The sequence below is a fragment of the Salvelinus sp. IW2-2015 genome, unplaced genomic scaffold (genome assembly GCF_002910315.2).
Source record: "Salvelinus sp. IW2-2015 unplaced genomic scaffold, ASM291031v2 Un_scaffold2131, whole genome shotgun sequence".
Classification (NCBI taxonomy): Eukaryota; Metazoa; Chordata; class Actinopteri; order Salmoniformes; family Salmonidae; genus Salvelinus; species Salvelinus sp. IW2-2015.
Genome location: NW_019943465.1, coordinates 99783 through 112889, shown reverse-complemented (window position 1 = coordinate 112889; position 13107 = coordinate 99783). Strand labels below are relative to the sequence as shown.

Genomic DNA, 13107 nt, shown 5'->3' with positions numbered 1-13107 from the left:
TACATTTGCTAACATTTCTAAAAACATGTTTTCACTTTGTCATTATAGGATATTTAATACATTTTGAATTCAGGCTTATTCCAAAAATGTGGAATAAGTCAAAGGGTATGAATACTTTTTGAAGGCTCTGTACCTGTCCAAATCCTCTCAGATCTCCACAAGCACCTCAACCAGTGTTTCTTAACCCTGGTCCTGCATGGGGACTCAAAGGGGTGCACACTGTAGTTTTTACCCTGGTCCTGCATGGGGACTCAAAGGGGTGCACACTGTAGTTTTTACCCGGTCCGCCATGGGGATTCAAGGGGTCCACAATGTAGTTTTAACCCTGCGGTCCTGCATGGGGACTCAAAGGGGTGCACATGTAGTTTTTACCCTGGTCCTGCATGGGGACTCAAAGGGGTGCACACTGTAGTTTTACCCTGGTCCTGCATGGGAACTCAAAGGGGTGCACACTGTAGTTTACCCTGGTCCTGCATGGGGATCCAAAGGGGTGCCACTGTAGTTTTTACCCTGGTCCTGCATGGGGACTCAAGGGTGCACATGTAGTTTTTACCCTGTCCTGCATGGGACAAAGGGTGCACACATGTAGTTTTTACCCTGGTCCTGCATGGGGACTCAAAGGGGTGCAACACTTGTAGTTTTACCCTGGTCCTGCATGGGGACTCAAAGGGGTGCACAATGTAGTTTTTACCCTGGTCCTGCATGGGGACCCAAAGGGCACAAGTATGTTTTTACCCTGGTCCTGCATGGGGACTCAAAGGGGTGCACACTGTAGTTTTACCCGGGTCCTGCATGGGGACCAAAGGGGTGCACACTGTATGTTTTTTACCCTGGTCTGCATGGGGACTCAAAGGGGTGCACACTGTAGTTTTTACCCTGGTCCTGCATGGGGACTCAAAGGGTGCACACTGTAGTTTTTACCCTGGTCCTGCATGGGACAAAGGGGTGCACACTGTAGTTTTTACCTCTGGTCCTGCATGGGGACTCAAAGGGGTGCACATTGTAGTTTTACCTGGTCCTGCATGGGGACTCAAAGGGTGCACACTGTAGTTTTTACCATAGAACTAGACACCGTATTCCACTAATCAACACATCAGACATCCAAACTTTGATTAGCAAGAATCAGGGGGCAAAATCTAAAATGTGCACCCCTTTAGGTCCCATGCAGGACCGGAGAAGAAAAACTGGTGTACGGGGCTAGGGGCCTGATTCTGGAACAGGGCCTAAGGGTTAGTGCTAGGGGGGATTGCGAAGTAGCGTTAGGGTACCGGGTTACTAAAGAAGGCCTAGGGGTAGGGGCCTAGGGGTTGATTCTAGACAGGGCCTAGGTGGTGTAGGGCTAGGGTTGATTCTTCTGGACAAGGGCAGGTTAGGCTTGTTGATGGAGGCTAGGTTAGGGGCTAGGGGTTGATTCTGGACAGAGCCTAGGGGTGTAGGGGCTAGAGGGTTTATTCCTGGCAGGGGCTAGGGTTAGGGGCTCAGGGGTTGATTATTGGACAGGGCCTAGAGTTTAGGGGCTAGGGCCGTTTATTCTGGACGGAGGCCTAGGTTTAGGGCTCCTAGGGCGTTGATTCTCGGACAGGGCCCTAGGGGTTTAGGGCTTAGGGGTGACTGTCTGGACAGAGCCTAGGGGTGTAGGGGCTAAGGGGTTAAATTCTGGACAGGGCCCTAGGTTAGGGGCCCTTACAGGGGGGAGCTGGTTCAACAAACTGTGGCGTGCCCCGATGGGGTCCGACAGGAGGGCGCAGACAGTATAACTACTAAAAACTTGCGCACGCTCCATGAAAGGTGCAGAAATCTTTTGACCACAGAAGGGTTAAACTAGACACTGTCGTTTCCCATATCAACATGTTTTTTATGTGTTGACGTCACCTCCAAGCTCTGCTCTGACACTCCTCAGTCCCTCAGCCTACTACTCGAGGCAGACCAGATTCCATCAATTACTCCAGGCTAGGCTAGTGTTATTCTAGTCGGAGGAAACCAGATTTCATCATTCCAGGCTAAGCTAGCTAGGTTATTTCTCAGCAGAGGAGACCAGATCTTCATTCATTTACCAGGCTACGGAGCTAGGTTTTAGCTCTAGCGGAGGATACCAGATATTCATCATTACCGTATCCTTGGCTAGAGCTTAGGTTTTATTTCTAGCAGAGGAGACGCAGATCTCTATTACAGGCTAGGAGCCTAGGTTGTTATCCTAGCGAGAGAGACCAAGATTCCATCATATTACAGGCTAGGAGCTAGGTTTATCTAGCAGAGGAGACCGGTTCTCATCATTACCCAGGCCTAGGCGCTGGTTTTTAATCTAGCCAAGAGAGATCCAAGAATCTCATCATAACCAGGCTAGGAGCTAAGGTTTTATCTAGCAGAGGAATGAAAAAAAGACCCCCAAGAATATAATAAAAAAATCTCATCCTTACCAGGCTAGGAGCTAGATTTTTATCTAGCGATGGAGGACCAGATTCTCACATTACCAGACTAGGAGCTTAGGTTTATCTAGCAAGAGGAGGACGCAGACATCTCATCACTTACCATGGCTAGGAAGCTAGGTTTTTATCTAGCGGAGGAAACCAGTCTCTCATCATTACCTAGGCTAGGAGTCTAGGTTTTATCTAGCGAGGAAAACCAGTTCATCATTACCCAGCCTAGGAGCGTAGTTTTATCCTAGCAGAGGAGATCCAGATTCTACATCATTACCCAGGCTAGGAGCTAGGTTTATATAGCGGAGGAAACACCAATTCCATCATTACCAGGCCCTAGGGAGGCTAGGTTTTTAATCTAGCAAGAGGAAGACCAGATATCTCATCATCTTACCTAGGCAGGAAGCTTAGGGTTTTCAATCCTAAGCAGAGGAAGAAACCCGATCTATCATTACCTAGGCTAGGCCTAGGTTTTATCTAAGCAGAGAGACCCAATCTCATCATTACCAGCGGCTTAGGAGTTAAGGGTTTTATCTAGCGGAGGGAACCAAGACTCATCATTACCGCACGACTTGGATCAGCACGCAGAACCACCCATCAACGACCACCCGGCTAAGGAGCTCAGGTTATCTAAGCAGAGCAGACCAGTATCTCATCAATCCGTACCAGGCGCTAGGTTATTAGCGAGGACTTCTCATCTTACGGCACGGTTACTAGCAGGAACCAGATTCGTCATCATTACCAGGCGTCAGGAGGACTAGGTTTTATCATCAGGCAGAGGAAAAGATCCCATAACCGGTAGGTGTTCAGCATCCCATGATCTCAACACAGGCTAGGAAAGCCTAGGTTTTAATCTAACGGCAGAGAACCAGAATCCTCAATCATTAACCGAGGCTAAGGACTAGTATCAGCAGACGGACACCAGCATCATCATACCCACAGGCTAGGAGCCTTAGGTTTTTACTCTAGCAGAGGAACCAGATCCATCATACCGGCTACGGCTAGTTTTAACTAGCAGAGCAGCCCACTTCAGTCCAGCCTAGAGAGTTTTATCTAGCGGAAGGAGACCAGATCTCTCCATCATTACCAGGCTAAGGAGCTAGGTTTTATCTAGCTTACGAGGAGACCAGACTCATCATTACCACTACACACACAGGCCAGGATGCTAAGGTTTATCTAGCGAGAGGCAGACCAGGTCTCCATCATTACCACCCTCTCAGCCAGAGGCTAGGAGCTAGGTTTATCTAGCAGAGGAGAACAGACTCATCATTACCACCCCCACCCCCAGGCTAGGAGCTAGTTTTATCACAGCAAAAAACGGAGACCAGATCTCAATCATTACCACCAGGCTAGGAGGCTCTAGTTTTATCTAGCGGAGGAGACAGACTCCTCAGCGCACACTCTACTGGAGGCAAGCCCTATACGGACCAGCTAAGGTTTTATTCTAGCGGGAGGACAGACCAGATCTCATCATCCGATCTCCAGGCTAGGAGCGGTTTTTATCTAGCGAGGAAACCAAAGATCTCATCATTACCAGGCTAGGAGCAGTGTTTTATCTAGCAGAGGAGACCAGATCTCATCATTAACCACAGGCAGAGCTTAGGTTATCTAGCGGAGGAGACAGATTTCATTACATTACCAGGCTAGGAGCTAGGTTTATCTAGCAGAGGAAGACCAGATCTCATCTATTACCAGCTAGGAGCTAGGTTTTATCTGAGCGAGAAACCAGATCTCATCATACCAGGCAGGCTTAGGAGTGGTTTTTATCTAGCAGAGAACCAGATCTCATTATCTCACAGGCTTAGGAGCTAGGTTTTTATCTAGCGGAAGAGAAACCAGATCGTCATCATTATACCTGTAGGCCTAGGAGCTTAGGTTTTATCTAGCAAGAGAACCAGATTCCCATCATTACCAGTGCCCTAGGACAGCTAGCTTTTATACTGCAGAGGAGACAGATCTCATCATTACCCAGGCCTAGGAGCTTAGTTTTTATAGTCGAGGAGAACCAGATCCATCCAATTACTCAGGCCTAAGGAGCTAGGTTTTATCTTAGCGGATGGGAGAACCAGATCTCATTATTAACAGGCTAGGAAGCTAGGTTTATCTAGCGAGAGGATAACCAGATCTCATGCATTACGAGTCTAGGAAGCTAGGTTATCTAGCGGAAGGATAACCAGATTCATCACATTACCAAAGGCTTAGGAGCAGGTTTTATCTATGCAGAGGAAAACATTAGATCTCACATTACCAGGCCTAGGAGCAGGTTTTATCTAGCAGAGGGAGCCTAGATCTCAATCATTTACCTGAGGGCTAGGGAGCTAGGTTTATGCTAGCAAGAGGAAGACCAGATCTTCAGTCAAATTACGAGGCTAGGGAGCTGGTTTTTTATCTACAGAAGGCGAAACCAGATCCTCATCCAATTACCGCCCCGTCATGCAGGCTAGACAGATTTTACTCTAGCGGAGGGAGACTCAGATCCTCTGATCCTTACCTAGACTAGGAGTAGGTTTTATCTAGCCAGGATGAACCAAGATCTCATCATTACCGCAGGCTATGGAGCTAAGGTTTTATCTAGCGAGGGAAACAGATCTCTCAATCATTAAACCCAGGCAGGAGCTGAGGTTTATCCTATGCGGAGGAATACCAGATTCTCATCATTCCACCGGCTAAGGAGCTAAGGTTTTATCTATGCAGAGGGAAACAGATATCATCATTACAGGGCTATGGAGGCTGGTTTTAATTCTATGCAGAGGATGAGTCCATCATTACCAGGCTAGGAGCTAGGTTTTATCTAGCGGAGTCTGTCTGTCTGTGTGTCTGACTGTCTGGCTTTCAATCTGTCTGTCTGTCTGTCTATCTGACTGTGTTTCTGTCTTTGTATCTATCTGTCTGTCCTTGTATCTGTCTGTGTCTTCCTTTCTGTCTGCCTTTCTGTCTGTCTGCCTTTCTGTCTGTCTGTCTGTCTGTATAGGTGCGTGTGTTTGTGTGCATGTGTGGGTATGTTGCAAGAGGCCCAAATCAAATATGGAGAATAACTTGTTACATTTAGACAAACAGGCCTCAGTCTCTCAGACTGGCTTTTTCCAGTCATGTAAGTCGGGGGGAGAGGACGGTGTGTGTGTGTGTGCAGGTTATGGGTGGTGTGTGTGTGTGTGTGTGTGTGCAGGTTATGGGTGGAGTGTGTACACAGGCACAAGGAGACACTTGTTGCTGGTTGGGTGTGTATCAGAAGTGGGGGGACAAGGTGTGTGTGTGTGGGGGGGTTGAGAGTAGAGTGATCTCTCTGTTCCTCACCAGCTCCTGTGACTTAAGCCCAGTTTGTTGTGACGTGGGTTTGAGTACCATCGAGTGGGTATGACTGTGTCTGTGGACATTTTAAATCAAATCAAACTTTATTTGTCACATGCGCAGAATACAACAAGTGTAGACTTTACGGTGAAATGCTTAATTACAAGCCCTTAACCAACAGTGCAGTTCAAGAAGAAGAAAATATTTACCAAGTAGACAAAAATAAAAAGTAATAATAAAAAGTAACACAATAAGAATAACAATAATGAGGCTATATACAGGGGGCACCGGTACCGAGTCAGTGTGGAGGTTATATACATGGGGCACCGGTACAGAGTCAATAACGAGGCTATATACAGGGGGCACCGGTACCGAGTCAGTGTGGAGGTTATATACAGGGGGCACCGGTACTGAGTCAGTGTACGGGGGTACAGGTTAGTTGAGGTAATTTGTACAAGTAGGTGGGAGTGAAGTGACATCTGGGTGGGTGGCTGTACATCTGGGTGGATGTCTGTGGATATTTAGGAGGATGTCTGTGGACATTTGGGAGGATGTCTGTGGATATTTGGGAGGATGTCTGTGGATATTTGGGCGTGTATTTGTGTGTAACTGTACTGTGTATGTGTATATTTGGGGTTTCCCAGGTATATCTCCAGGGGCCACCCGGTGTCTGTCCATTTGTACTTCCTGTCAGACGTGTTCCAAGGCTACCTGGTTCGTCAAAATGCTAGTAACCTAGCAACCAGCCAGCTAGAGACCCTAGAGACTTGGGTCTCCCATAGCAACCACTTCACCCTGGCCCCGACAACCAACACACTCAACAGACTACAGTTTGCAGAGGTGAGACACGCCCGTGACGCACACACATTACAATCACACATTTTAAATGTAACTGCAGCCTCTTAGTATCCCTGATCCCTGGTACCTGGGACGAGAGCAAGAGATAGATGGGGGTTCTGTCCCTGCTGAAACAGGCTCTGGTACCTGGGAGGAGAGAGAGAGATGGGGGTTCTGTCCCTGCTGAAACAGGCTCTGGTACTGGGAGAGAGAGAGAGAGATGGGGGTTCTGTCCTGCTGAAACAGGCTTGGTACCTGGGAGAGAGAGAGAGATGGGGGTTCTGTCCCTGCTGAAACAGGCTCTGGTAACCTGGGAGAGAGAGAGAGATGGGGGTTCTGTCCCTGCTGAAACAGGCTCTGGTACCTGGGAGAGAGAGAGAGATGGGGGTTTCTGTCCTGCTGAAACAGGCTCTGGTACCTGGGAGAGAGAGAGAGATGGGGTTCTGTCCCTGCTGAAACAGGCTCTGGTACCTGGGACAGAGAGAGAGAGAGATGGGGGTTCTGTCCTGCTGAAACAGGCTCTGGTACCTGGGAGAGAGAGAGAGAGATGGGGTTCTGGTCCCTGCTGAAACAGCGTTCTGGGTCACTATTTGTTAAGTGTCTTTATTGTCAGGTTGCTGCAGGTTGCTGCTGCCCCCTGGGGATGACATGTGGTACTGGATGTGTCCTGTCACGCTGTAGCTGGAACACTAATTGAATTACCATTTGTTAATTAACAGGGAAGTCGTTAAAACAATCACAGGCTGCCATTCAGGGGACTTAGTTTCCACCTGGTTAGCCTGCTGGAAATCCTTCACATGTCTCTCTCTCTATCTCACAGTATCTCTGTTTTCATCAAATCAATCCTCTGTTTCTTGATCTCTCTCAATATCTCTGTCTTTCTCTGTCCTCCCTCCTCCTCCCTCAGGTGGGTTCAGACTGGGACGCCAAAGAGAGAATCTTCAGGAACTTCGGAAGCCTCCTGGCCCCACGGAGGAGCCGGTTGCCATGCAGCGCTGGGGCCGGGACAGAACGTCACGGTAACCGTCGTCTGGGTGGACCCACCAAGTCATAGCCGCCACGTACGACATCCTGGTGGACGGCGGGACAGAGTACACACACTACCGGCCCCCGTTAAACCGGGCCGCTACGACCCGGCGTGTGGACGCTGCGTGTGTTGCATCACTGGAACCTGCTGGCCTCCACCAGCTTTGTGGTTTCACCTCTGGTGTACCACGACCAGCAGCCTATAACGCCAGGGTAAACACACACACACACACACACACACACACACACACCACACACACCAACACACACACACACACACACACACACACACACACACACACACACACACACACACACACACACACAAGTCACTGGACTGAGCACTAGAACCTGGACACCTCTATATATACACTGGAACACACTAACACACACACACATTCACGACCTATCCTGTAACTCTTACATGGAATTTAATAATTATCTCCCTCTCGCCCCTCCCTCCTCTCTTTCTCCCTTCCCTGCTCCCCTCCCCTCTCTCTCTCTCCCTTCTCCTCCCCCTCTCTCTCCCTTCCTGCCTCCTCCTTTCTCCCTTCCTTCCTCCCCTGTCTCCTGCCTCCCCTTTCTCAGTCTCCTCCCCTCTTTCTCCCTTCCCTCCTCCCCTCTCTCTCCCTTCCTTCCTCCCCTCTCCTCCCTCTCTCTCTCTAGAAGACACAGTGAAGCTCCACAGCGGCCCGGTCCGTAACTCCTACATGGAGCAGAGTTTCCACGGCCTCAACCCCATCCTCAACCTCCCTGTGCACCTGGGACAGGTGGAGGAGGCGGAGTTTAAAGCATCACTGACAGGGGCGGAGCTCCAGAGCTGGGTGGACCATCTCCTGGCAGGGGTGTGGTCTGCAGCGGACGTGTGTTCTCAGGGTCCTAGCTCCTGTCCCGTTATGCAGCGGTGTCGGGAGACGGGATGGAGCGCGCTCAGTCCCGACCCAAAGTCTGATCTGGGCCCCCCSAGAGGGAACGGACGGATTAGGTAGCACCGTCGCCACGGCTACTGCTACAGCCAACCAATGGCTTGGAGGATGAACTGACGGGAAACGTTTTTGTGTGTTGTGCACCACGGCTATCGTGAGATGGTCGGCTGCGTCCTAAATTGCTCCTTCATTTCCTGTATACTGAGTGGACAAAACATTATGAACACCTGTTCTTTCCATGACATAGACTGACCAGGTGAATCCAGGTAAAATATATGATCCCTTATTGATGTCACTTGTTAAATTCACTTCAATCAGTGTAGATGAAGGGGAGGAGACAGGTTAAAGAAGGATTTTTAAGCCTTAAGACACTTGAAACATGGATTGTGTATGTGTGCCATTCAGAGGGTGAATGGGCAAGACAAAATATATTTGCCTTTGAACAGGGTATGGTAGTAGGTGCCAGGCGCACCGGTTTGTGTCAAGAACTGCAAAGCTGCTGGGTTTTTCACACTCAACAGTTTCCTGTGTGTATCAAGAATGGTCCTCCACCCAAAGAACATCCAGCCAACTGGACACCACTGTGGGAAGCATTGGAGTCAACATGGGCCAACATCCCTGTGGAACGCTTTCAACACCTTGTAGAGTCCACGTCCTGACGAATTGAGGCTGTTCTGAGGGCAATATTAGGAAGGTGTTCTTAATGTTTTGTACACTCAGTGTATAGTGCACTACCATAGGGCTCTGATCAGAAGTAGTGCACTATATAGGGAACAGGGCTCTATAGGGCTCTGATCAGAAGTGTGTGCACTATATAGGGAACAGGGCTCTATAGGGCTCTGATCAGAAGTAGTGCACTATATAGGGAAAATGGGCTCTATAGGCTCTGATCAGAAGTAGTGCACTATATAGGGAATAGGGTGCCATTTGGGGACGCAGAGGTGGGAGAAGATTGAATGCATCGGATTACTGTACGAACGGCGTCAACACCAGAACGGCGTAACTCAGGAGCCGGGTAGTAAAGACGGTTAGAAGAAAAGCCGTAGACTGAACCCAAGAAGAAATGAGATAAGGAGCAGAGTCATCCTCTTCAGCATCAGGTGGCGCCACCTGCTGACTGGGAGGCTAAACTGACTCTAGGATTAGTTGAATTTGATTTATTATTGATTGTTGCGGGTCCCAAAATGGCACCCTTTTCCCTATGTAGTGCACTACTTTAGACCAGAGCCTAAGGGGGAGTAGGGTGCCATTTGGGACAAATACTCATGCCAGGAGAAGAGATGGAGGGACACGACACCGTCCTCTGAAAGGAGACGGAGGGACACGACACCGTCCTCTGAAAGGAGAGGAGGAAAACCGTCCTGAAAGGAGACGGAGGAACGACACCGTCCTCTGAAAGGAGATGGAGGGACACGACACGTCTCTCTGAAAGGAGAGGAGGGCAGACACCGTCTCTGAAAGGAGACGGAGGAACAGACACCGTCCTCTGAAAGGAGATGAGGGACACGGACACGTCCTCTGAAAGGAGACGGAGGAACAGACACCGTCCTCTGAAAGGAGACGGAGGAACAGACACCGTCCTCTGAAAGGAGATGGAGGGACACGACAAGTCCTCTGAAAGGAGACGGAGGACCAGACACCGTCCTCTGAAAGGAGATGGAGGGACCATGACACGTCCTTGAAAGGAGACGGAGGAACAGACACCGTCCTCTGAAAGGAGATGGAGGGACATGACACCGTCCTCTGAAAGGAGACGGAGGAAAAGACACCGTCCTCTGAAAGGAGATGGAGGGACACGACACCGTCCTCTGAAAGGAGAGGAGGGACCGACACCGTCTCTGAAAGGAGACGGAGGGACACGACACCGTCCTCTGAAAGGAAGGAGAGAACTAAAAGGAGAGAAGACCAGGAGAGAGGAGTGAAAATACCTCCATATTCTAATTTATTCTCTCTGAGCCCCTTCTGAACTCATTTGGACTAAGTGTGCGAGCGTGTGGGTTTTCTTGTGCCATGTCTGGATCTCTGCAGTTTAGCGTGTGAGAGAGACCAGACTCTCAGCCATGCTGCACAAAGGGAGTGCGTAACAATAATATCTCCTTTCTCCTGAAGTGTACACTCGTTCACTACTTCCCACAATCTAAAAGCATTGGATTGGTAGAGCCGTAGTGGGAGTTTCCATATGTTTCTGATACCAGTAATTTCCTTTTCAACCAGTGACAGGAAGTGAAGACACTGGGAGGAAGGAGAGATAATTGGCATGTACAGTAGCCAGGGATTCATCTCTCGGTCTGTCCAGTAGAACTCTCTACCCTTCAGTGGCTTTACATGTGACAGAGTACAATTCTACGTTTAATATTTATTCAAGTTTATATTCATGAAATAGTTTTTTGTTTGTTGTCATTGACTGATGTTTACATTCGGCATCCTATCCCTACATACTGCCTATGGCTCTGGTCAAAAGTAGTGCACTATGTAGGGAATATGATGCTGTTTTGGATCAATCATGCTGGTTTTTTTTGCACACGGCAGAGAACCTGCTGTCTTGATTTCCAAAGGCCCTCAACCCCCTGTTGTCATGACATCAGACATGTTGCTCTGTTCCTCCCACCCCTCCTTCTCCAGGAAAGGAGATTAAAGGGATACGTTGGCAATGAGACCTGCTAGCATGCTAGCAGATAGACTTCAGTCATTGCGCTACGGGTAACGCTAGTTAGCATTGGCTCGCAAAACTACCTCCAACTTCCCTCATACTGGACACAGAGACAATAAAAATACTATCCACGAGTTCATCGGACTCTGGGAGAGTAGATCAAGGGCCTCATTGCCAAAATCCCAAAGTATCCCTTTAAGGAAAAAAGTGAGGAGAGGGGCTTGAGGAGAGGAGGCGAGAAAGCTTTGTAGACTATTGAGATGCAGCCCTGTGACTATGTTTTACTGCCACCACAGGCTACATCCCAAATTGCATCCTATTCTATATATAGTGACACTACTGTCGACTGAAAACTATGGGCCCTTTTCCCTATATTGTACACTACTTGACCAGAGCCCTATGGGTATTTGTACAGTCAGTAGTAGGTTAGACAGTCAGTAACATTATAGACAGGATCACTGGGTCTGTATGTAACATAGACAGGATCACTGGGTCTGGATGTAACAGACAGGATCACTGGGTCTGGATGTAATATTATAGACAGGATCACTGGGTCTGGATGTGACATTATAGACAGGATCACTGGGTCTGTATGTAACATAGACAGGATCACTGGGTCTGGATGTAACATAGACAGGATCACTGGTCTGGATGTAATATTATAGACAGGATCACTGGGTCTGGATTGTAATATTATAGACAGGATCACTGGGTCTGTGTGTAACATAGACAGGATCACTGGGTCTGGATGTGACATTATAGACGATCACTGGGTCTGTATGTACATTAGACAGATCACTGGGTCTGGATGTGACATTATAGTACAGGATCACTGGGTCGTTTATGTAACATAGACAGGATCACTGGGTCTGGATGTGACATTATAGACAGGATCACTGGGTCTGTATGTAACATAGACAGGATCACTGGGTCTGGATGTGACATTATAGACAGGATCACTGGGTCTGTAATGTAGCATAGACAGGATCATGGGTGTGGATGTGACATTATAGACAGGATCACTGGGTCTTTATGTAACATAGACAGGAATCACTGGGTCTGTATGTAACATAGACAGGATCACTGGGTCTGGATGTGACATTATAGACAGGATCACTGGGTCTGTAGTGCAACATAGACAGGATCACTGGGTCTTTATGTAACATAGACAGGATCACTGGGTCTGGATGTGACATTATAGACAGGATCACTGGGTCTGTATGTCAATAGACAGGATCACTGGGTCTGGATGTGACATTATAGACAGGATCACTGGGTCTGTATGTAACATAGACAGGATCACTGGTTGGATGTGAACTTAGACAGGATCACTGGGTCTGGATGTAACATAGACAGGATCATGGGTCTGGATGTAACATAGACAGGATCACTGGGTTCTGGATGTAACAGACAGGATCACTGGGTCTGGATGTTTTTTTATTTTACATTATTTTAACCAGGTAAGTTGACTGAGAACACGTTCTATTTGCAGCAACGACCTGGGGAATAGTTACAGGGGAGAGGAGGGGGATGAATGAGCCAATTGTAAACTGGGGATTATTAGGTGGCCGTGATGGTTGAGGGCCAGATTGGGAATTTAACCAGGACACCGGGGTTAACACCCCTACTCTTACGACAAGTGCCATGGGATTCTTTAATGACCTCAGAGAGTCAGGACACCCGTTTAACTACATCCATCCGAAAGATGGCACCCTACACAGAGCAGTGTCCCAATCACTCCCTGGGGCATTGGGACTTTGTTTAGACCAGAGGAAAGAGTGCCTCCTACTGGCCCTCCAACACCACTTCCAGCAGCATCTGGTCTCCCATCCAGGGACTGACCAGGACCACCTGCTTAGCTTCAGAAGCAAGCCAGCAGTGGTATGCAGGGTGGTATGCTGCTGGCACCATGTAAAGACAGGATCACTGGGTCTGGATGTAACATAGACAGGATCACTGGGTC

General features: G+C 48.6%; 1 pseudogene; it reads left to right on the top strand.

Annotated features, from left to right (window-relative positions):
- Positions 1–9267, top strand: part of LOC112073047 (xylosyltransferase 1-like) — a 42524-nt pseudogene extending 33257 nt beyond the window's left edge.
- Positions 9268–13107: the final 3840 nt, after the last annotated feature.